Consider the following 22,745-nt stretch of genomic DNA (forward strand, 5'->3'; position numbering starts at 1 on the left):
GTTAATAGCTTTGAAACCAAGGGTATAGTTTTAGTAAATGCAAATGCTCAGAACAAAACAATAATGATGGCAGAGCTGAAAAAAATAATTCAACATATTGAAGAAAATAAAGTAATTGGCAGCAGAACTCTTGAAGAAGTGTAGGAAGATCATAGTACAGTATTGAGCACACTACAAGAATACAAATACCATTTCTTTAAAAATCATAAACATCAGGAACTCTATTATGAAAAGGCCGAATAACCACAGGGATTTTTTATGAAATGTTTGTTTTACGAACGAATGCACCTTTATCTTAAATAATGAGCCAAGTGCTCAAAATTTACTGGAGTAAAGAAAACAAACACAGATATGTTTTTACGAGGACCCAATAGCCTTAGAAGGTAAATGTTTAAACGACCTTTCATTTTGCAGAATTAGTTGGAAGGAGACGCATTTTTGGAGCTTTTACAAAATCAAATTGAATCAGTAGCATTGGAAGAAGATGCACCTGAAAAAGAGATTTGGTTTCAAAAAATTGGGCTAAATTACACTATTATAGGTCCGAAGACCTGACCAGCCAAACAACTTTTTTCCTGTGTCATATTAAAAGTGTTATTTATAAAGATGCATTATCAAAATTTAGAAGAATTTGAGAAGTTAAAGATGCCAATTTTCAGGGCATGTAATCAAATGACTACATATCATTTTAGTAATGCAAGAACCAAATTTTACAACCGATGAGGATATTGTTTGACGGCAAATAAAGGATTGTTGGAGCATTTGATTAATACAAGTTATAGTATTAATTTAAAAAATTATTTTGTATTTATTTTTAATATGTTTTTGTTTGTTTCATTTTGCTTTCTTATTTGTTGTTTGTAAGTAGTTGCATTTATTTATAAAATTACTTATCAAAAAGTAATGAAATTTGGCATAGTGGCTTACCTTACTCTAAATATACAGGACTTTCCTGTATATATGAAAAATATATGAAAGTATCATAATTTATATGGGATTTCCTATTGCGATCTTGATGATACACCACCCGGTATGCCAGGCTTTCATATGAAAAAGTCAAGTTGGAAATGTAAAGTTCGTGATCCTAACGCATTTGATGGAAAAAGAGTCTAACACACTAGAACAAATGAGGATTTCCATATTACTAACGATATAAGCCCTAGACTAAAAGAAGAAATTGTCGAACTTAAAGAAGGTAAACAAACCACAGTATCAGTTCCTCCAAAATCAAAAAAAACTTCAAAATTAAGATGAATCCATCAACATGGTAGCTATATACTACTTTTTCGTGCAATGTAATGCTAAAATTAGTTTTGCTCATAATAAATGAAATTCTCGATATGGCACTAATTTTTCCTAATAGAAAACTGAAATTAACAAGCGAAATAAGATTTTCACTTGCTATTATTGCAAATATCTCAAAACCGTAAACACAATGAGAAAAGGCATAATAAGCTAACGTGTATTTAAGAAAGTTCTCTATAAAAATGTGAAAAATATCCGTTGACGTCAGCGCAATAGTTTACGAGATACCAATAAACGAAACGGGAAAATGTTTGAAAAAATCCAAACCAGCCTCTCCTCCCCCACTTGTGAAAAACCGCAATAACTCTCGCCCTAATTAAAATATCTGGACGAAACAAAAAGCACCTGAAAGCCAATAAACCAACCAAAAACATCAAACTAACGGCAGAAACAACGCGTATTCGAGGCCACGCACTGAATTAGCGGGAGAAAAATTGCGTGGTGTACATTTCGATATTATTCCCTCAACCGTACTCGCATGCGGGCATATTTTCATTTGTTCGAAGCGAATAATTGCCAGGGATCTACAAATTGAGTTTTAATGCCTTTGTTCTCCCGAATAATAATAATAATCATAATAATAGAACATTTCGCATATTCCTGGTATATAAAAAAAATCATAAATAGAATACATCGTCATAAAATAAAGTACGTACAAAAACACGTTTTTTTAAATTTTTTTTTTATTGGCGCAATTGGCAGGATCACACGGGTATTTAAATAATTCAGTAAAAAGTTACCAAATATCCGTAATTGGATAGTGGTAAATTATGGGTTGCGTCAGTCGGAAATAGAAGTTTTATATTAAATATTTAAGACCATCGGATACATTTTCTTTATTAATATTTATTGCTTTAAGTACCTTAAATTGCTGAAATTACTTTAAGGAATAAAAAGGTTTAAAAGAAAAAAACAGATTTTTTTAATGTGAAGTGAATCATAATGCAATTCTGAGTACAGTATTGTTTTAACTGAGATCAAATACCCACGACATATCTTCAAAATTATCCAAAAAAATCAAAATTACAAGACATTTAATTAAATTAAGCATAGTGCGATGGCCTTAGGCTCGCATGGACGTAGAATCCAGAACGTAATGCACATGCTCTATTTCGAGATAAAATATACATTTTTCCAGGCGCTGAATCCAATGGCAGAATGACCAAATGTCACCCGAATCTCGGTACAAGTACCTCGGTACGTAATTAATATAGTTTTCATGGTTAGAGATTTAAAAAATGAACACTAGTGAGCACTCAAGTGTCCTGTATAAGGTACATTCAATTATATTTAAAGATTTTTGATTTTTTTTTGAGATATGGACAGATTTGAATAGCGGGTCTATTAATTAATTTAATAGAACTATGGCAAATTTTGAGAATTTCAGTTTAAAAGTTTGATTCTTAAAAAGTGTTTATTTGCGTTTATTGAAAATACCTCGGCGGTACGTATTATCAAAAAAAGTGTAGTATGCTAAATTATAGCTGAGAATTTTTTTAATGATAATGTATAAAATATGTTATATGCTCCCAAGATATGGCGCACAAAAGTTAAAAATTAAATTTTTTTTACAAATAATAGTTTATGATTATATTTGCTATCATCGCAAATATCTAAAAGACAGTACGTTATTAGAAAAATGATAACTTGTAACTAAGAAGATTCTCTACAAAAATTATAGAAGTTAATTTTTCTGTCAGAACAACTATTCATGAGATAAAACGCATCAATTTTGACAAAAAATAATTTTTTGATTTTATTTGCTATAATTGCAAATATCTTAAGAGTTATAAGAAAATTGTAATAAACTAACTTATGGCTAAGAATAGTCGCTACAAAAAAAATATGAGTACGTTTTTCTGAGCAATTATTCACGAGATATGGACCATCAAGGATTTTTTGACGAATAATCATTTATGATTTCATTTGCTATGGGTGTAGATATCTCAAAAACGCTACAACTTATGAGAAAAATGTAATAAGATAACTTGTAACTAAGAAGATTTGCTACAGAAATTGTAAGAATACACTTTTCTGTCAGAGTAACTGTTCAAGACATATGAAGCCTCTAAGTTGAAAATTAATTCTTTTTACAAATAATAATTTATGATTTCTTTTGATATTAAAAAAGATATCTCAAAAACGGTGCAGTTTGCAACATGTAACTAAGATGAGTCTTTACAAAAATTTAAGAGTATATTTTTTTATTACAGCATTTCTTTACGAAATATGAGAACATCAAAGTTGAAAATGTAATTTTTGACAACTAGAAATTTATTATTTCAGTTGATATCATTGCAGATATCTTAAAACCAGCGCACGTTATAAGAGAATTGTAATAAACTAACTTGTAACTAAAAAGATTCTCAACAATCGATTCTCAACTCGATCTGTTCACGAGATATGGAAGTTCAAAGTTAGTTTTTCTTCACAAACGGTAATTATGCCTTTACTTGCTATTACTGCAGATAACTCAAAAGCAATGCAAAAGGATTATAAGCTAGTTAACGTGTAGGTAATAAAATTCTTAATCAAAATTGTAGAATTAATTTTGTCTTATAGGACAACTGATTATAAGTTCAAAATTGGAAAATTAATATTTTTGACAACTGGTAATTTGTTATTTTACTAACTATTACTGGAAATAAAAAAGCTGCCATCGGAAACGTTTTCGTTATTAGTATTTATTGTTTTAGGTGCGTTAAACTGATTATATTACTTATAAGGGATAAAAGGGTTTAAAAGAAAAAAAAAGATTAATCTGTCGTTCAGTGGCGGCTCGTGAGTTTTTGGAAAGGGGAGGCTAAAGGATAAGTGCAGATAAAAAGCCCGCTTTTTAATACAAAAAATGTACTTTTAGTTACAAAACGACTAAAAACTGCCGAAAATTCAAAACAAAACAAAACAAAAATCAGGTTAATCAGATGATCGAAGCCTAGCCTCCTTTGGCGCCTTATTTCGCGCGATGAAAACGGCGTTTGTCGGCGCCAAATCGAGTGCACGGCCCGTTGGATTTTGACCGCTGGAGGAGGCTTGCCTCCCTTGCTGGCTACGTATGGCTTTTCTTATTTCGTAATGTATCGCGTTCTCGCACACGTTCTGTGTCGATGTGGATGAAGCCGGTTAGCTTTCTCTCTTTTCTTACAACTGTTTAAAAAAGGATGCGAGTCGCGGCGAATTAACAGTATGACGTATGGTTCGCTCTATATTGGTGTATTAGAAGTTATAGAGTCGGTACTTATTATTTGGAAAAAAAAAATTTCTTTTTTTATTTTTGTTAAATATTTTTATTATTTCATTACAATTTGATAGGGAGGCTAAGCCTCCCTTGCCTCCCCTGACGAGCCGCCACTGCTGTCATTGCGTGAAGAGAACGATATTGCAATTCTGTGTATCGTAACGTTTGAATTTAAAAAAAAATACTAAATTAATATAAGTACCTACAACATACTCTTATGCGCATCCTGTGGAACACATTATCTAGATTTAATCGCTCACTTGGATAGAAAAATATAGAACATAATCCACATGCTCTGCATCTACATAATATTCTGATCTAGACACTCACTATCGAATTCAGCACATTTTTCTTTAACTATTAAGGATAAAATATAATTTTTTCTAGGTGCTCAGTGTTTATCAAAATACAGACAGGATTTAATAATTCGTTCATAATTCAAAAAGTTGATTAAATACAATTTTGAAAATTTGTACAGGTGTTCTATACACAATTTAAGTAAACACCTATTAGAGCGTTTTTCAAATAACGGACAAGATTTTGCAAAAAAAATTTTTTTTTTTAATTTTATTTTTTTTTCTCAATGTTTCACGAAACGTTCGTAATTCAAAAAGTTAACCAGATACAATTTTGAAAAATTGACTGGACACCTATTTCATCATTTTCAAATTATGGACAAGATAAAACGTTCATAATTCAAAAACTTGACCATATACAGTTTTAAAAATTTAGGCAAAAAATCTCTGGACAATTTTATTCCACACCTATTTCAGCGTTTCTCAAAATATGCACAATTTTTTGAAAAAAATAATAACATAACCTTAGAACATTGAATACACTAGAATAAACATTGGCTGCTTTGTATTGTGCGCGACATCTACACAGGGGGCAGAGGGGATATTTTATAAATAAACATGTTTAGTATTCCATGTTGCCAGTTGCCATGTTGATTACTCAATTTTAACAGAAGAAAATAAAGTGATGCCTAGAAATATTCTCGCGATAAAGGTGTTTGGCAACAGTGCTCGTTGATTACTTTTGGATGGTGAACCTTTCGTACAGTATTAATCTTAAAAGGATGTTTTAAGTGGTTTCAGTGCGTTTAATTATTTTTTTTTATTAATATTAAGACTAAAAACTCTCTTTTTGCTGAAAAATTATAAAGAAGTCTGAGGTGGGTCACATATATTGAAAAAAAGGCATTAAAATCGTTCCTTTCACAGGCGAATTAGTTGTTAATGATGTTATCCTTCTAATATTATAAAAGACGGCATATTTGTGAAGTATCTACTAAGTATTGGATACCAAAATATTAATAAAAATGTGTAATTAAGTAAGTATAATTATTATAATCTAGCAAATTATTCGCTTATTCGAACTCGAAATGTCGCAAAATTAACGTGTGTAAAAATGAAGGTAGTATCTGGTCGATATCCAGCTATGAAGAACGCAGCATATGTCGTTTGCTAGCAACATATTTATAGTCGGCGCCCGTTATTATTTAATCAATATAATGCCCGTATCTCCTGGAATTCCAAAGGAGTTCTAATAATTTTTTGTTTAGATATTAACAATGCATAACTAAATCGGTTTATAGCGAGGATAAATCTCGACAAACTCACAAAAGGTTTTTTTGTAAAATTAATTAAAAGGTTAACTTCCAAAGGATTTGGATAAAACCTTTTCTTATAGCCGTTAGGAAGTACATAGCCCTTTATATTAGTAATTTTATGATTCAATAATTAAATAAATAACTTAATAATTCAATAATTTGTTGTTTGAGTTTTGCAACCATCTCAAATGCGTTTAGATATTTATTATAGAGAAAAGGTTAATTCAAATCCTTTGGGAGCCTTTTTAATTTCTTTTAGATTCAACTTATAATTTTCACAAAAAAACTTTGATTTGTAGAGATCTATAACTACTATAAATCGATTTAGTTATTGATTGTTAATATCTGGACAAAAAAATATTAAAATTCCTTGGGAATTTCAGGAGATACGGGCATTATATCGATTAAGTAAGAGCGGGCGCGGACTATAAAAAGGTTGCTGGCAAACGACATATGCTGCGTTCTAGATTTTTGGTTGCTAGATATAGATAGGGCGTCGATGTCCATCAGATAAGCAATATCATAGTTAAGAACTGTTTTTGTTTTAATAGGCAGTAAATTATGTTTCCAATTGATGTTATTGCAAATATCCGAAAAACTATAAAAGTTATGAGAAACACTATAAAAGCCAACTTGTACCTAAGAAAATTTTCTATAAAAATTATGAGAAGTATTTTTTTTGGAGCAACTGTTTGCGAAATATGAATCACCAAACCTGAAAAAATATAGATGGAAGCAATGTGCAGAAAAATCTCACTGAGGATTTATAGTACCAAATACCCTATAAATTGAATGAATAATTATTAAATTATATAATTCGTTTCCTCATTCAGTACATTTGGTCTTCGAGAGGCTTCGGAGGAAAAGGCAGCATCTATTCATCCCCTCAGAAAGTCTCCAACTGACTCTAGAGCATTTAAAATATCTCAAGAATTCATAAAATTGACACGTTACGTAAAACAAAAGTTAAACATGCCGGTTGCAAAACGTCCTCTTCGCCACTCCGCATTCTCGTTTTTATTTTGATCCCGATTTACTATTATAGTTGTCCCGTTGTCACAACTGCTTAATTCGAAACGTCCAGGTTAAAAATACAATTCGAGAGAAAAGTTCATTAGGAACCCGGCGTCTAGACGAGATTTATTTACAAATTAACTAAAGTGTTCCGCAGTGAAATATCTGCCGAGTGATTTGTTAGAAACGAGTTAATATAAATGTTCTGAGGACGATTTTTTTTCACTCGGCTACTGTCAGGTGTCACCGTATAAATTAATTATATTATTTTGATCTTTGACTGCGGAGGCGATGGATGACACCGGCACGTTGCCGTAGAATAATAGAGTAAGGATGCTTTGAAGGAATTTCTGGATTTAAAAATTGCCAATAAAAGTTTAAGAAAAATTGCTTAATGAGACAGTTTCATGCTCCATATCTCGTGAACAGCAGCTTTGACAGAAAAAAATTATTTTACATTTTTTATAGACAATTTTCGTGGCTACAGTTTGACATATTACACTTTTGCGCACTACTTCATAAATTACTGTGTGTTTAAAAAATATTTTCTAACTTTGATCTTCCATATCTTGTGAGCAGTTGCTTGTAAAGAAAAAAGCATTATACAAATTTTATGGAGAATTCAATTGATTAAAAGTTGGCTGATTACACTTTTGCTTATAACATTAACCGTTTTTGGATTACATGCAAAAATAGCCAGTAAAGTCATAACTTTGTTCTCCATATCTCGTGGACCGTTGGTCTAACAGAAAACAGCATCCTTAAAATTTTATTAAGAATTTTATTGGCTAAAAAATTACTGTTTATATTTATTTACATAAGTTGCATGGATCTTGAGTTGCTCTGACAAAAATCATTATAAAATTTTATTAAGAACTTAATTAAGTAAAACTTGACCCAAAAAACTGTTGTTCATAATTTGTTCCTGTTTGTTTGTATTTGTTTTTAGTTTGTTTTAAGTCCTAGTCCTAGTTTACTAACAAAACAAAAATAGATGTATTTAGTTACACAAAAAATCACATCTGTGTAAAAGATACATCAACGAATTAAGTAAGAAAACAGTTTGCGGATCTTAGCAAAATACTCTTTATAAGACTGTCAATCGAATCCTTAATGGTAGCATGTTGTATCATAATTTTCCATAATGAAAAACTGTGTTTCTGGTTAAGGCGCCAAAGAGACTGAGATATTTGTAGGTGATGTCTAGATCGTGTTGGATAAGTATGATCGCTTTCTCTTTACTGAAAGGCATTACCATGGCAGTAACGAAAATTTCATACAGGATCAGAGCCGAAATCCCAGGATTTCATGTTGCTGAAACGATAGGTTGCAGTGGTCCCTGTAATCTGCTTTAGCCCAACCTTGATGCAACATACAACATACCGGAGGTGAGATTCAAATAGAGCTTGATAGAACTCTTGTGTTATTGCTGGATTTTTTTTCATCAACCACTGTTTTAATTGCAAATAGAGCTGATGCCAAACACTCTGTCAACCTATTAATATGAAGATCCAGTTTAAGGTTCTGATCAATCATGCTCCAAGAAACTTATATTCAGCCACTCTCTGAATATCAGTATTTTCAATATGTATTCTCAATCTGTTGGAAAAGAGAGTGAGAAAACCATATATTCATTTTGTCTTGGAGCCATTTAAAGCCAGGCAAAACATCCGGATCCTGCCCAGAAAAACACATGGAAGTATCACCGGCAAAAAGCGTTAACTTGCCAGAGAGATCTAAAGTAGCTACGTCATTTATATACAGATTGGCGAATAGATCACTACGCATATAAAGTTCCTAAGAGGCGAGAAGTTAGAACGGCGGCGCCGCGTCAGTACGCTGATGTTCCAGGTTCGAGCTTGATTATTTTAAATTTTATTTTAGTAAGCGCCTAACGTCTATGGAGGATATACATCTTGCGGCAAAATATTACACGGCATTGGTACAATATTTTTCTAATGCAGGAATTATATGTGTAAAACCCGCATAGATTTATAATTACAATTTTTTTATGCTATGCATTGCATATTAAAAATTAACGCGTTGTTCTTATTAAAATAAAATATAAACTATAATAAAAATAGAATATAAGCATTATAAAAAAAAACAGAAAATAAAACTCTAAATAATAAACCTAACAAATAATTTTTTAAATAAAAGGCTCAAAAAGACCTCTTTTTTTAGGTAAACAAAAGTTTAGTCTATCGTAAAAGTTGTTTTACTGTTAAAATGGAATTGGCAGATTCAACAATTTTGTTTCTCAATTCCTCTAAAGTCTCCTTAAGATAAAAGGTAACTAAACTCCACAAATAAAAGTCATTTGGTGACAAGTCCATTTAATATTCCCAGTCCCCCTAATACACTAATAAGGCGGTTAAGAAAAGTATTTGTCAAAAATTCTTTTACTCTAACCGCATTATGGGTAGGACAGCCATCTTGTTAAAAATAGACTGATCCCAGGTCTTCAAGTTCTCAGGTAGGAAGAACTTGGTTTTGTAGCAACTTAATGTATTCTTCGACGTTAAAAGTACCCACAATTAAAAATGGCCCAATAATATAATCCATACCAGCCCAAACATTCAACTTTTGAGAATACTGAGTACGGAACTGAAAACTTCTGTGCTCGTTCTCCTGAGACCAGTAATAAACAATGGAAGGATTGTGTTTACCAAAAAGGACTTATCTAACAAATAATTTTCTAAAAAAATTCCATTTTCATTTGCCTTTTCCATCATGGTTTCACAAAATGCCATTCTTCGCCACTGGTCTTCGGGAAATACCTTCTGAATTTTGGAAGATTTAAAACATTTGTATCCATGTTTTTCCAAATACTCGTCACAATTTTATGGTGCATACCCAGTTAGTGTTCGGGTTTTTCTCCAACACTTCTGCTCGATCGTGGTGAATCCAAAACCAAAGCACTACAAACCATTTTTTCTCGCCGTTCTATCTCCTGGACCCTTTCAATAGGTGGTTTTTGAGCTTTGATGTGACAATTTCTACACTCTTGGTCTTTTCTACACACTGCTTATTAACCAGAAACTAAGCGAGAAGCAGTGTTGCCATTTATAATGCCTATGTGTGGGTTTCTATTCGCCAACCTGTATACGATAAAGAGTAGGGAACCCAATACAAAACCCTCGGGTACACCATGTGTAATGAGCTTAAACGCAGATGTCATCTTACCTTCACTACCCCTTATACGGACATACTGTTGTCTTCCTTCAAGATAGGATGGAAACTAGTTTAGAACGATGCCCTTGCACCCACACGAATGCAATTTATCAAAGAGAATTTGATGATTTAGCAATCGAAAGCCTTGACAAGGTCACAAAACACAGCCACAGTAAAAAAATTGTCGTTTACTTTTGTGTATATTTGTGCTGGTGTAGCTTCGAAGGCCAAGGTGAGAAAAACTTAACATTTTTTTTTGTTGTAGAAAGTCAATAAGACGAACTTTAGCCAAGGACTCGAATAGGGGACGGAAGCTTGCCAGACTTTTATCACTTCCACCTTCATGTATTGGGATGATCACAGAAAATTTTAGATCAAATCAGGAAAAAATCCTTCAGAAAGGGAATAATTTATTAAATATGCCAGTGTCTCAATGACTTTAAAAGGCAGGTTTTCAATAATTTTTGGAGGAATTACATCAAGTCTGATGATGATTTTTTTTTTAATAGTTTTCAACATTTTTGCAGCCTCTTTTGGAGTAATTGGTTTGAAGTAAAAGCTATTAAAGGATGTATTTCCACAGAATTTCTTTGGAGAACCTGTCGAGGGATAGTGTTTTCTGCTAAGTTAATGTAAAAGTCATTAAGTTTTTCAGAAATGCTAACAGGCTCTGATATTACTGTATTATCAACTATGAATCTTATGGACTTCGAATTTCGAAAATTTACAATTTCCTTGGGATATATTTTTGGAAGCTAGAATGATTCTTTTTAGCAAAGCCTTATTGACTGAAAGACTTAATGATACCCTTTGACATATAAGAGAAAGTGTCTATTTTCAGCAAATTTTGTAACATAACAAAGGCATCTCTTATTTTTGCACGAAACTCTAATTGCCTGTGTAATGAATTCTTTTTTTTTTCGTAACTTTCTTAAACGGAAATACTGAATTAAAGGCTTGATGTTGCATTTAACTTTATCCCATAACACTAAATTAAGAGTACTACTGATGTATTTTTTAATATTTTATATACTGATGTATTTTTTAATATTTTTATGCGAAAAGTCTTCTACTTTTGGACATTTATACTTATAGCAAGCTCCTGATGGTTTATGCAAAGCAATTATTCCTAACAGACTATCATGAGCAAAAATAGTCCTTCGCCATTGAACTGTGCTTTGTTACTTTGGTAAAGGTATTAACATGCGAGTTTAAGTTAAACATCATCAATATATGCTTTGATCAGTAAATTCTCGAGAACTCTGACTACTGTCTATATTTAGGTTTCCACATGTAACACTTTACAGCTTTTTTGTAGCAAAGTAAGGACCTGAAAAAGCTTTCCAAGAAATGTATTACCTAAGGGAGATTGATAGATTTTTAATAAATTGAATACATATGTAGGTTCCAGGTTTACAAAAGAACATGCTAATTTAATGTTTTTCTTTTAATTGAAATATAATCATATCTGACAACTTCAGCACACATCAAGTTTTCCTCAGCTAAAACCTTTAAAACAATATTTTTTTCGGATGTGAGCTGATGATGTTTAGCCAATCATATTACATCTAGATTATTTGAAGGGTCACTAATAAAAATATTTAGTGATAATATGCGTAATGCAGAACCAGGGCTTTTAAGGTGTAGATTTTGCTACGAGGACTAGCTCCTGAGATAAAAAATCTGCAGTAATGTTAGAGCTAGAGTCTGCTGCCAACTCTACATCCAAAGAACAGGGAAAAATATTCATTGCGTTCTCTGTTTGTGTTATATCCGTTTGTCGTGCAAAACACTGTCAGTGATGGGTAGTTGGGATGTATTACTCAAATCAGTAATAGTTTTCATAAAAAATCAGGGTTTTCCACACATTCTAAAATTCTTAATTTCATTAATTCCATTTAAAATTTGTGGATTTTGTTTACAATCTCAAAACACTTAGCCCACACACTTAACTCTTTGATAACATCTAGGAAAATAAAAGAAAATATAGTAATATCCAATAAACTTACAAATAACGGTACTATTTTTGAGTTATTGGTAGTAGGAGCCAGTAAGGTCATAAATTATGGCTTGTCAAAAAAAAATTCTAACTTTGTTGCTAGATATCTCGTGAACGATTGCTCTGACAAAGTATTGTTAAAATTTTATTAAGAATTTAATAGGGTTAAAGTTAGCTTATTCCACTTTTGCTCATAAGTTGTACGGTTTTTAAGTTATTTGCAGTAATAGCGAGTAAAGTCATATACTCGCTTGTAAAAAAAATATTTTCCAATTTTGTTGTTCCATCTCGTAAACAGTTTCTCTGACAAAAATTTATTTTTTAATTTTTATTCATAATTTAATTGGGTAAAAGTTGGCTTATTACAGTTTTGCTCGTAATTCATACCGTTTTTTAGTTATTTGCAATAATAGTCAGTAAAGTCATAAATTACCGCATGTCAAAAAAATATTCTCTAACTTTTTTGCTCCATATCTCGTAAACAGTTGCTCTGTATGAAATAAGTAATTCTACAATTTTTATTAGGAATTTCATTACCTATAATACAAGTTAGCTTATAACACTTTTGCCCTTAATTTGTACTGTTTTTTAGTTATTTCAATTAATAGCCTGTAGTCAAAAAAGATATTTTCCAACTTTATTGTTCCATATCTCTTCCATCTCTCTTCCATATTTGCAATTAAAGCAAGTTATATCACAAATTACTGGGCGTCAAAAAAATTATTTTTTAACTTCCATATCTCGCGAACAGTTGCTCCGTCAGAATATGTACTTATAACATTTTTTATTAAGAATTCTATTATCAACAAGTTGCTTAGTACGCTGTTGCACATAATCTGAACTGTTTTTAAAATATTTGCAACAATAGCAAGTTAAATAATATGTATTACTGCGCGTCAATAAAATTATTTACCTTTGAACCTATGTATCTTGTGACAGCGTCGTAAGCCAAATGTAGTTCTATATATTTTATTCAGAATTTCCTTAGCTACAAGTTAGCTTATAAAAATGCACTGTTTTTCAGTTGTCATTAATATCCGGTGAAATAATAGATTACCGCTTGTTAAAAAAATATTGTTCGACTTTCAACGTCCATATCTCGTGAACAGCTGCTCTGACAGAGAAATGTATTTCTATAACTTTGATTGAATATTTCATTAGATACGAGTTAGCTTATAATTTACACGTTGTTGAGTTGCTTGGTTTGGTTCTCTATATTCCGTGAACAGTTGCTTTGTCGGAGAAAAGTACTATAATTTTCATTAGCTACAAGTTAGCTAATGACACTTTTGCTCATAATTTATACCGTTTTTGAGCTATTTGCAGTAATAGCCAGTAATCATAAATTACCGCTTGTCAAAAAAAATTCCAACTTTATTGCTCTATATCGCGTGAACAGCTGCTCTGAAAGAAAAACGTATTTTTATAATTTTCAGAAAATATTTAAATAATAGTAAAATTTATAATAGTAATATAATATATAATATAATATAATAGTATATATAATATATAATAGTGTATATAATATAATAGTAAATTTTTCTACTAAAAAAATTGCTGGTCAAAAAAATTATTTCTAACTTTAATACTCCATATCTCGTGAACAGTTACTTTGAAAAAAAAGTATTTTTACAATTTCCATATAGAATCTAATTAATTCCAAACTATTTTATTACACTTTTCCTTAGAATTCACATAGTTCTTAAGATATTTGCAATCAAGTAAGTTTATTAACGGTCGTTTTTTTTGTTATGAACAGTAGATAACCCGGCACATCCAGTGCTAATTAAATCATTGTTCTCGCATTAACTAACTAAACATTATTAAACAAAAACAATCTGGCGGATCTGTTGACACTTTAGTCGCCCGTGAAATTGCATTAATTAGCGCATTATTTAGCTGCTGACTATAGTTTCAGTTTGCTTTTGTAATAGAAAATCATTGTTTTAATATTATAAACAAGCGTGGATGATCGAGAGGCCCGTAAAGAAATTTAACGGTTACGTAAAGTAACAACTTATCGGGAATTTTGGATGCGTAACATCCTTTTTCGGCGTTTTCCTATTGTCGGTTAAAAGGTTTTTTTTTGTTGTGGAAAAAATATGTAAAAAAACATTTTTGTTTTGTGGTTTTAATGATGTGGTTCATGTTCACTTTTAAACAAGCTTTTAATACATTTTTCCACTAACAAAACGATAATAATTGCAAAGACATTTAGGTTACATAGATCTATCGTATCTTGTATAATTAAGCAGTTTTATATAAATAGCGATTTATCTGTTAAGAAAAAGTCAGGGAGACGTAGAAAAACCACTCCATATACCGATAAACAAATGATCAAAAATGAGCCTTTTCTGGGATCCAATAAGATAAAGCACCGTATATCCGCAGAGCTTGGAATAAACGTGACTTCGAGGACGGTGAGAAATAGACTATTAGAGGCCAAGTTATTTGCCAGATGACCTGCCAAAAAATCGCTGCTGTCAAAAAAAATAGACGTTCCCGTTTAAGTTTTGCCAAAACGCATCTACATTATACAGAGCATGATTGGAAAAAGGTAATCTGGAGCGATGAATCCAAGTTTTGTTTGTTCAAAAGTGATGGAATTGTGTATGTTAGACGCCCTGTCAATGAAAGACTCAATCCCAAGTATACCTGTCCAACAGTGAAACATGGTGGTGGAGCAGTAATGGTTTGGGGATGCTTTTCGGGCTATGGTATGGGTCCCCTGTATAAAATAAAAGGTATAATCGACCGGTTTCAATATAAGGACATATTAGAGAGCCAAATGATTCCATATGCTGATGATACTATGCCTTTAAGACATTTATTTCAACAAGACAACGATCCCAAGCATTCTCGGTTCGTAAAAGCTTGGTTCAGAAAGGAAAACATTAATGTAATGGAATGGCCTTCACAATCCCCTGATCTCAATCCAATTGAGAATCTGTGGGACATTTTAGATTCCAAAATCAGAGGAAAATCTTATAAAAATCAGCAAGAATTGTTTGAAGCATTGAAGGAAGCATGGGTGAATATGGATCCGGGGAATATTTCTAAGCTAATAAGATCTATGCCAAAACGTGGTGAAGATGTAATTAAGAATAACGGGTACTTTACAAAATATTAACTTATGTTTTTTTTATTTATTAGAAATGAAATAAAATCGAATGTTAAAAAATGTTAATACAAAAATACTAAGGACAAGGAAACATGTTTTTTTTTTCTTAATATTAAATTGCTTGTGTAATAATAAATTACTGGAATTAATTTTACTTCTGGTTTATATTCACTGCTTAAAAAAATAAAGTATTTTCAAATGTTGCTCTACTTTTTTCCACTACCGTATCTTCAAAATTATTTTGAAAAAATACAAAATGGCGACCTTAAATGCTTTTTTTTGCTATTAGAGTTTGGCTAAAGTTGGATGCTTCTTGGATAGACCAGAATAGATATTCTGAACATATTTCTTAAAAATTTTAAAGCTCCAAGATAATTGCCATTTTAACCCCTTAATAATGGTGGGCAACTAGGATAAAACTCCTCTTTACAACTGTTGTTATTTTTTGCATTTAACTTGTTAATAATTTTTAATTATATTATTTTAATAATGTAGTGCCTAAATTTAATATTTTACTATTTATTTATTTACCCAACCTTACGTGAAATTACCAATTTTGTGGTGTTTGTAGAGTATTGCAAATAAATAAATAAAATAAATTCGGACTAAAGCATCGGTTAAATTAACAAAAAATGGTTTAAAATGAGTGTTAAAAGTATCAAGTTGGTTCAACTAATTTTTTCTAATAAAAACGATGCAGTACGCAAAATAAAAAAAAAAGTATTACCGATAATGTAATTTTTATAAGAATCAATTTTATAAGGCATATTTTTTAAATGAAAGAAATGGCTTAACACAGGTTTTCATAAAATTCATTCATTTTTGCAAAAAAGTCCTTTTTTAAATGGATATGGGGAGCATTTTTCTAGCTCTTTTGCCAATATAAATAATAGAAGCCAAATTATGCACATGTACTGGAAAAATCGAAACTAAAAAGCAAGAAAACCCCCGTTTAGGCCTGGTTGGCAATACGGAACGCGTAAATCATGTTTCTCTTTGATCTTCGGACATCCGATCCGCATAATAAAAAATAAAACAAGACATCCGTTCGTTTACGTTAGACGAAAATAAATCCCGGTGACATTTTCATTACTAATAAAAATTTCATGGTAAATATCAAAGTCCCCTTTGTAACCTCCTCATCATCAGTTAAATGTGTGCATTTTCAAAGGGAAATTTGCTACAATAATAATAATAACAATAATCGATGCTACCGTTCAACGATTCCCTTTGATGCATTATTTAAGAGTCGCTTTTACGACCTCCTATAAGAAGATTTAAACGTATTTTCTCTTTCCCCCGATGTTGTAATTTAAAATTAAGCCCCCGGTAATCTCTGCGAGGTTTTTCTTTTTTTGTTGTTTATGGAAAAATTAAAACCGCGACCCTGCCGCTTTTAAAATGGTCGAGATTATACCGGGAGACAATAAAAAGACGATTAAACCACATAACCGGGATTTGGCGATAAAAATGGAAATCGGGTTTAGTTATTGTCGTCCCCATAATAGTTAAAACACATTTTTAGGGTCAGCTTTAATTATTGTCGGATTTTCTTGTATAAATGCGAAAAAATGGTTGAAACTTTTTGTAAGTGGGGGTTTATGTGACAATACCATAGTAAAAGTAATGTGGATGAGCGATTAAATCGAACGACGCACACATTTTCTAAATTTCTTCAGCTGGAATAGGTCATATAATAAATCTGAGTACACCATCATTTTGATTATTTTGTTATTACTGTAAAATGTATTTAGTGAGAACTCATTTCTTGCAATTTTTTTTCCATGTACAGGGTGTTCCAAATTCGAGCCTCACCATTGGGATCTCGTTAACTAGAAAAGATACAAGGTCGGTTAAATTAAGGCAAAGTTGCGCAATTTGGTGCTCATTAAAACGCCCTTTTGAAATTTCAAAAATTCCGAATACTTCCGAAGATATTTGGAAAAAACCGAATATTGGTGATTTCATTTTTATTTTTTTACGACTCTATTTGAATAGATATAACAAAATTAATTACTTATTCTCATTGCTACTTTTTCTATATTACAAAATGGTGTCGTCAGATTTTCAAACCGACATTTCGTATTTCAGCTGTCATCATCAAGTTTGTTTTTTTAACCCCTCCAAACCTGATTCTTTTGGTAGAAATTAATGCTTAAAGGAAGCTCAAAAGTAATAATATATACAATATATATATTTTTTTAATCATTTAAACAAAAAAAAGTGTGTGCATAATAATTGTGCACAGGGGGCTTGTACCACAATGTAATAATACCTTTGCAAAGTAAATAAATAGATATTCATATACTTGCATAACACAATGAAAAAAATGATTGTAAATTTACTTTTTAAGTTTACAGAATTTTCAGTAGTGTTACATCAATTATTCAGTAAAATTAAAATATTTTGTAATAAACCAAGTATTTACTAAAATTCCTAAAACACTTGTGTAAATTTAAATCACTTTGTGAAACTTATAAGCAATATTACATTAGATTTGTAAAATTACCGAAGAAAGTTGCAAAATCACATAATATTTGTAATTATTTTTACTATTATAATGTAAAATTACAAGGTTTTTGTAAATTTACACCTTAATTCTTAAATTTACCTTGGCTATGTAAACCGCGGCCAATGAGAGTGCGTGTTTACGCGTCCCCAAGCGACTCTGAAATTTTCAAGGTAAATGACGACTCAGTTATTATTTACGACTTACGAGCTTACGACAGGTAATAAAGAATTTTGTGCTAGTCCTTTTGTTTATCTTTACTGTTTCTTCGTGCCTATAAGTATCAGGTAAGTTAAATATTTACATTAATACCTGTTAACAATGATTATTTGCAATCATTGCAGTCTTAATTTAAAAAGCTTATATAAGTATGAAATACATATGAGCTACCACAGGCATCTACCTGGGATCTATTTTGAATGTAAATATATGCATTGCCATTTAATTTTTAAAAGCTATTACAAATTTAAAAAACATATAAATGAGACTCATAATAAAACAAAAAAAAAACATTTGTACAAAATTATGTGATCTGTTCAGCAAGTAAAGGTTATATAAACGCGTAATAGTTTATATAAACTAATAATATTAATGAGAAATATTTATATTTACCAATATTCATTTTATATATATGCCTCTTAAACGGCATTAAAAAGCTATTTTTAATGCCATTTGGAGCAAAATAACTATAATTTTAATAACAATAAATAAACTAAATAATATAAATAAACTTTTGTCATAAGGTTAAATATTATATGTACTTATTTTATTCCAGGACATTACCGATGAATCTTCTCTTGAGCTTGGTATGGAACCATGCATTGTATTATGTGATGGTAAGTAAAAAAAATTTTTTTAAAAAAAGATTATAAGTGTTTTTTTTTATTTGTAGCCTCCAAAAATGCTATAAAAATATACCTGAACAAGAACCTGTTTCGGAAAAATGTGACTCATTTGAAGGAGCATTGCAATGCTTAATTGCTCTTTATTTTGTCTTCAATTTGGAATATCCCAAAGAAGCATCATACATTTTCGAGTTCCTTTAAAATATATTTTAGAAATACACCCCGAAGCAGGAACCAAATCGAAAAAACAAAATCTTTCGAAAAGAAAAGTTATTTCATATTTAACGAAGTTAGCCAAGATAGCATAATAAATTATTATTTTATTTATGTAAATCTTAAATAACTTTGGTTTAAAACTGATTTCTTATATTAATTAATAACTTAATGTATTAATATAACGACAAAGTAAAGTTTGGAACAAATTCGTTTTAAAATTGAAAGGTTTGAAAAAACAACGCTCGGACCCATTTATTTTTATTTTTAGTAGCGCTTTTTTTGCCAATGTAAACTTTCTATACAGGGTTTGTCGTATTTTTTACAACTATTGGTGCATAATGACATTTGGTCTGTAAAAAAATACACAGTGGTCCGGAACACGGTATATGATTTGATGAACCAAAATGTGTAATTTTTTACCAAAATTTGAAGCTGACCAATGAAAATGGTGGTAATTTACTTTCATAATTTTGTCAGAGCAAACGATGTAAGTACCGTATCAAATTCTATAGTGAAAGCGACTAATGTGCTACTCCTCAGGCATTTCCCTTACCTTACTTTCCTATTTAAAATTTAAATTTTAATATCTATTTTTCGACTTATAATGTGAAATAAAATATGGCAGCTGTCAAAATTTTTGAGAAATATTTTTTACAAATATGAGAAAATAAATATTCAAAAGTCAAAATAGGAAAATTCCGTTTTGCTCTATTATTAATGACATTACTGCTATACAGCATACAAAAAATATGAAATGTCTGCCTGATGTTTAACACCTTGTAACTTAAAAATAGAATGAAAGTATAGCGCATGTTATACAGCAAAATTCTTGGAATATATTCCAAAATGTAATCACATACAGGGTGTTCCAATTTAGATAAAAAAGTTGGTATTGGCTGCGGTAACATGACACACCCTGTATAAGAAGTTTTAATTGAAAAAAAAAAGCCTAGCAAAAAATAAAAATCGACGTGCCCGCGCGTTTCTTTTTTTAAGTCCATAAATGTTAAATGAATTTATTCCAACCTTAAAGGGTTTTTTTTTGTGAGATTTAGCTTGTAAGTAGGTACCTATATTAACATAGTTGATATTATATGGGGCCCCAAAATGTATATAGACTATGTCAAAGTTCTTGGCTACTTCAAGAGTTTTAAGAGTTTATTTTTTTGTTTGTATATTGAAGAGTTTAAGTTTCAAATATACTTGTTATTTCCCTTTTTTTTTTTTTGAAAACTTACCATGTAGTTTTGTTATGTTCCTATTGAATTTCCATTGAGTTTTGAAAAAATAAATCCTTTGTAGTTTTTTAAATTGCCACTTTAGTCTTTTATTTAATTTATCTAAAATACTAAACAAAAAATTGTGGCTAGTAAAAAAAATACAATTATTCCAATGTAATTTTACCAGAGCATTTTTTACATTTACAACATGGTATTACAAAAAAAATGTTATTTCACATATAAAAATTTGAAAAATTAAATTTCACAAAAAATATGTATTTCTTAGTCACAAAGATTAAGTAAATTCGCAATTAAAAGAGAAATATAAATTACAAATATTTTGTGAATAATTATTGATTACAAATATTTTGCGATTTTACAACAAATATAATGGTCACACTAAAAGCAGTAGATTTAATGTAAATTCACAAAATATTTTTTTCAGTGCATATTTATTGATGAAATTATACATCTTTATTTAAAAAAAGAATGTGTAAAGAAAAATTTGACATTAGAATGGAATACATGTGGTATAAGCATAGTATAACAAAACAAAATTTTACTTTCTATGATACAATAAAAAACAGTTTCCTTCTTTTTTTATACAAATGTGCACATTACATTTTTCACTAAAAAAAGAGTCTTGTTATTGCAATTTGAGTACTTGCATCGTTTTCCTTCTTTGGCTCCATCAAGTTGAGGCATATGATCAACACTATCATACCGAATTGCAGGAATAATTCTGGTTTCTTCATATGCTAAACTTTGTTTTTTTCGCGGTATTGGTAGTGTCTCGCTGACACTAGGTCTACCTCTTTTATTACCTTAAACTGTCTTATTTGCCTTGATTAAACTTTCACCAAGCCGCATTTTGAATTCCAAAAGTGATAATTGTTTTTTTATTAGAATATTGAGGATCTTACAATCTTGTCGATATTCAAACCAACTATTCACTGCAGGAAAATCCACTGCATGAAAAATCATTCTTAGGGTCCATTTTCTTGAACGAATATAAATTCTATACAAACTTATCCTCTGATCCAGAAGATCAACACGGCCCAGAGAATGATTATAAAGTTTTACGATTTCTGGTCTTGGTACATCTATATAGAATTTTTTATTCTTATCCCATCTAACAACACACCCGCCTTGGTATAAAATAAAGTCATAGGCCATTCCCGATTTTCCACATAGAACAAACGATTTTATTCCCCAGGGTGTGGGTTTGTTTTTTATGAATTGAACAACAGAAAAATGTCCTCTAAAGGGAATAATCTGCTCGTCGATGTAAAGATTTTCTTCTAATTTAAATTCCAGACATCGTTTTCGAATACCTTCATATAAAGGTCTTACCTTATAAAATGTATCTGTTGTATCTTTGGGAATGTCAAGTTAGAACAAAGTTGAAAAAAGCGATCTCTTGACATAGTTTCCCCAAAAATGTTGATACGCAAAGTTTTATTCCAATATAAACGTACTTGCGAAAACTTCAAGCACCCTGCTATAATGTGTAGACCAAACAAGCTTGTTATTTCATCTGAAGTTGTAGTTTTGAATCTAGTGTTATCATTTTGAAAAGCGTACATGTTGGTAAATTCAGCCATTTGATGAAATTGAACATCGTCTATATATTTACCGAAGTATTGTAATGGATGTTAAACCTCAGACTCAACAGACGTATTGATATCCGTTTCTTCTTTCCATACAAAGTCGGGGGGCAAAAAATCATCTTTAGTCTATTTTATAGATTCTTTCGACGTGACAATTTTGCTGAATTCGTACTATTGTGATGTAGGGAGACCAGCAAAAATTGACAGGGGCAAGTCATCCTCGTCATCCCAGTGCAACTCCGGTATTTCCACTGTAGTGGGCCCTTCTTTGTCAGCACCCAGGCGAACGATATTTTGCGCACTGGGTTGAGATTCTTCAAATTTCTATAAATTATTACACTCCCATTCCTTCTCACTAAGTTCAATGTCGGAGGTTGATTCCAAAAATTGCAATAAAATTGCAGCATCTTTTTCATTTTCTGGGTCGTACATTTTCCCTAAAAAAATACACCCTGTATCTACTAACGTCAAAATAAAATAAACACTAATAAGATATAAAAAAAATTATTTTATTATTCTTATGCAAAACATGTATATAAATCGAATAGGAATAAAAAATATAACGTCGAGATCGGGTGTGCATAATTATGCACAAATAAAAACAGATTATGTTTTTATGCTTATAAAGACATATTTTTATCAAAATACTCTAGAAACTAAATTTGTCTATCCCTGTGCTAAATATTTGTGCAAAAAAAATGCAAAAAACATTTTAGATTTCATTGATTATTATGGATTTATTTTTACTTACCACAGCTGATTTGGTGCATGGCGGCTATTGCCAATAAATAAATGAAAATTCTGTTACTCCTTCCATCTATCGTATACCAAATCGATAAAACAACTAGAGAAAACTGTACAACTTATTTATCCAGAGTAATG

At 30.8% G+C, this 22,745-nt stretch overlaps 1 protein-coding gene and 1 long non-coding RNA gene across 9 annotated transcripts in view; one reads left to right on the forward strand and one right to left on the reverse strand.

Moving 5' to 3' along the window:
- LOC126733496 (ephrin-A4) overlaps window positions 1–22,745 on the reverse strand; it is a 935,043-nt gene that overhangs the window by 54,666 nt on the left and 857,632 nt on the right. The gene's annotated exons all lie outside the window — the stretch shown is intronic.
- Window positions 18,135–20,350, forward strand: LOC126733503 (uncharacterized). The gene is made up of 3 exons (XR_007659738.1): window positions 18,135–18,259; window positions 18,748–18,808; window positions 18,865–20,350. It is a non-coding gene; the product is annotated as an uncharacterized LOC126733503 (long non-coding RNA).

This window comes from Anthonomus grandis, chromosome 2 (assembly GCF_022605725.1).
Source record: "Anthonomus grandis grandis chromosome 2, icAntGran1.3, whole genome shotgun sequence".
NCBI classification, from domain to species: domain Eukaryota; kingdom Metazoa; phylum Arthropoda; class Insecta; order Coleoptera; family Curculionidae; genus Anthonomus; species Anthonomus grandis.